At 37.6% G+C, this 3,436-nt stretch overlaps 1 pseudogene; it reads left to right on the top strand.

Annotated features, from left to right (window-relative positions):
* The first annotated feature begins 2,075 nt into the window (after positions 1-2,075).
* On the top strand, positions 2,076-3,211 carry LOC138173412 (GTP:AMP phosphotransferase AK3, mitochondrial pseudogene; annotated as a pseudogene).
* The last annotated feature ends 225 nt before the right edge of the window (positions 3,212-3,436 follow it).

The following is a 3,436-nucleotide window of genomic DNA, read 5'->3' as shown; positions in this document are numbered from 1 at the left end:
TTCTTCTTCTTCTTCTTCTTCTTCTTCTTCTTCTTCTTCTTCTTCTTTCACTGTTGCTGTTACTAGTAGTACTACCACCATCACCTAGCTAGCTAGTTAGCATTTATACAGCACTTTAAGGTTTGCTAAGTGATTTATAGGCATCATCTCATTTGATTCTCATAAGAACTCTCTCTGGGGGTGGCTAGATGGCACAATGAATAGAGCACTGGCCCTGGAGTCAGGAGGACCCGAATTCAAATCCGGCCTTAGACACTTAACACAAAAACTAGCCATGTGACCTTGGGCAAATCACTTAACCCCAATTGCCCTCCAAAAAGCAAAAACCAAACAAAAACAAACAAACAAACAAAAAAGAACTCTCTCTCTAGGTGCCATAATTATCCTCATTTTACAGATGAGGGAACTGAGCCTGAGAGAACTTAAGTGACTTGACCAGGGTCACACAATTAGTAAATGTCTGAGGTAGAATTCAAATTAAGGTCTTCCTGACTCCAAATCCAATATACCTCCCTAGCTGACTCATGACCTACCTTATAGGATTGTTGTTAGGGACAAATAAGATAATGAATGAAAATCACTATTCAAACTTCAAATCACTACATAATTTTCAGTCATTATTATAATTTAGTTCTTCTTTTATGATTATTGAGGTCCAAACAGAAATGAACAGAAGACAAGCCACTATTCTATGATTGCTCTCTGTGTTTAATGTTTGATGGAGTATTACACAGGTAGATAAAATGATTTTTCATTGGTAATTGAATGAAAGTATTGGGGTGTAGGTTAATTTGGAGTAGACTCAGTGAAAACATCTTTGGGACAACTCTAGTTGCAGAAAGGATTATGTTCCTGTTCCATGATGGTTTTTATTTCTTCTGCTAGGTCTCTATAATTAGGGAACTTCTAATTCCATGTAGTTTGGAGATTGTGCGTTTGATATAGTGACTCTATAAAGATATTCTTACATTTTTGTGGGTTTAGATAATTGTGGGGTAACACTTTTGTCTGCGATAATGTTCTGGTACATTTGGAATTTATTTGTTTAAGTCTCAAGTATATTTGGGGGTTTGTATTTGTAGTGATGAACTTTTTTCTATTATGAAAAATAATGAACTTCTGGTATATAATTCTAGCCACTTGAATTGTGTCTTTCTAGATATTTACTAGGTGATATATTTTTGTAACCTGTTGAGATATGTTACGACTTCTCCTTCCTCCCTCCCCCTGCCCGCCACTTTTTGTCCTCCTCCTCCTTCTTCTTCCTGACAATAATTATGACTAGTACTACTGTAGAAAAAATGTTCTCATGTTGCTTTATAGACTCATATATAATCCTAGAATAAGTAGTTATACTACAATTATTCTATTGTAATTAATATTCTATAGTCTATTATGAAGGTTTATAAAATAATTGCTATCTATAGTTGGATAAAATTATCAGCTCCAGTAGGCTCACTAAAAACACCCTCCTCAGTACAGCTCTAGTAGCACATAGGGTAATGGTGAAGTCATCCTGTTGCAATATAATTTTGATTTCCTTGCAAGGTCTCCACATTTTGAAAGCCTTATTTTTATGGATCTTGGAGATTATGAGTATTTAGTATGGTGGTATTACTGGTGTGGTGGCATTAAAATGTTATTCTTGAGTTTTTAGGGATTAATGTTCTCTTTGGGCAATAGTTTGGTCAATGGTAATGGTCTGGTCTGGTTTATTGATTGAGTCCTCAAGGACATTTTGAAGTTTGTTTTTACAGTATGGGGATGTGTCATCTGTCAGTTCATGAAAAATAGTGAATTTCTAATGAATGATTCTAGCCAGTAGGTCATGTCTTGCCAAGTATTGGTTAGGTGATAAATATTTATAGCTATTATGTGTTGTTTCCATTTGAGGCTTTCTTTCAGTAAGAGATCAGTGAATTCTTTGTGTTTTTACTTTGTCCTATTGTTCTAAGAAGTCTGGGCAATTTTCTTCTATGATTTCATACAATTAGAAGATTAGGCTTTTTTTCTTTCAGGTAGTCTAATGATTCTTAAATTTTCTCTCCTTGAGTGATTCTGCCTGCACCCTTTCACTGCTTGTTCTGCCTTGGCCTTTGAGATGCAACTGAGCGACTGCTGAACTAAGTGGGCCCACTTATGGGTTGGCAGAAGAAGTTGGTGCCCGGTTCCCACCAGACTTAACCCAGTGGCTGGGTGCTTAGGCTTGACTGGCGGAGATGGGGTCGGTAGGGCATGTTCTCCTGTAGGGCCGTGATCATTGGGCCCCCTGTCTCTGGCAAGGGAACTGTGTCCTTTCGCATCATCAAACACTTCGCCTTGAAGCATCTCTCCAGCAGGGACCTGCACCGGGACAACATGAATAAGGGAACAGAAATTGGTGTGCTTGCAAAGACCTTCATTGACCAGGGGAAACTCATACCAGATGATGTCATGACCCGGCTGGCCCTGCATGAACTGAAAAATCTAGCTCACTGTAGCTGGTTATTGGATGGTTTCCCCAGGACTGTCCCACAAGCTGAAGCCCTGGACAAAGTTTACCAGATAGATACAGTTATTGATCTGAATGTACCCTTTGAGATTATTAAGCATCGTCTTGACTCTCACTGGATTCACCCGAGTTCTGGCCGAGTTTACAACACTGAATTCATTCCTCCTAAAAAAAATTGGCATTGATGATATTACTGGAGAGCCCCTTATACAGCATGAGGATGATAAACCAGAAACTGTTAAGAGACGAAAGGCTTATGAGGCCCAAACAAAAATTGTTCTGGATTATTACAGGAATAAAGGTGTATTGGAAACTTTCTCTGGAACAGAAACCAACATTATCTGGCCTCAAGTATATGCTTTTCTCCAAACAAAACTGACAGATATAAGTCAGAAAGAAGTAGTGACTCCCTGAAGAATAACAAAACCCTGTAAGAGGAGCAGAAAACTTTGCTTTGTCAAGGAGCTTCTGAATGATGGGATTCTGATAAATATGAATTCTTCTTAGATTATATAAGATCTACTCCCATTTTTGCTGATTTTTCTGGAAACTAAGTGATGAGTCAATCATGAAGACTTTAGTTTCTCACATCTGTATTGCAGTGACTTGCTTCTTATCTCCTGGAGGTTTGTGTAGTTTTTAAAAATCCTATTTATGTATCCAACCATACTTCATTTTGTAAAATGGCAAAGCCAAAGGATTACTTGTCATTTTAAAACAATATGATGTCCTTTTTTGTAAGTCAGCAGATTCTAGTATTTCCCTCTTTTTTAGGAAAAGAATCAATGTTTATATAGCACTGGGGTCAAATACACTATCCAGAGGCATTCTCTTCCCCCTTGTTCTTTTAGACTAAAGCCATGGCAAAAATCCTTCTTCTGACTTAAATTCTTTTTTTCTCTCCTTGATTTATTTGACAGTCAGCTGTTTTGCTTTGAGATACCT

The sequence above is a fragment of the Petaurus breviceps genome, unplaced genomic scaffold (assembly GCF_028583685.1).
Source record: "Petaurus breviceps papuanus isolate PSGF00001 unplaced genomic scaffold, PetGlider_PUasm1.0 582, whole genome shotgun sequence".
NCBI classification, from domain to species: Eukaryota; Metazoa; Chordata; class Mammalia; order Diprotodontia; family Petauridae; genus Petaurus; species Petaurus breviceps.
Note: the sequence above shows the minus strand (reverse complement) of the source record. Positions and strands in the feature narration are given on the sequence as shown.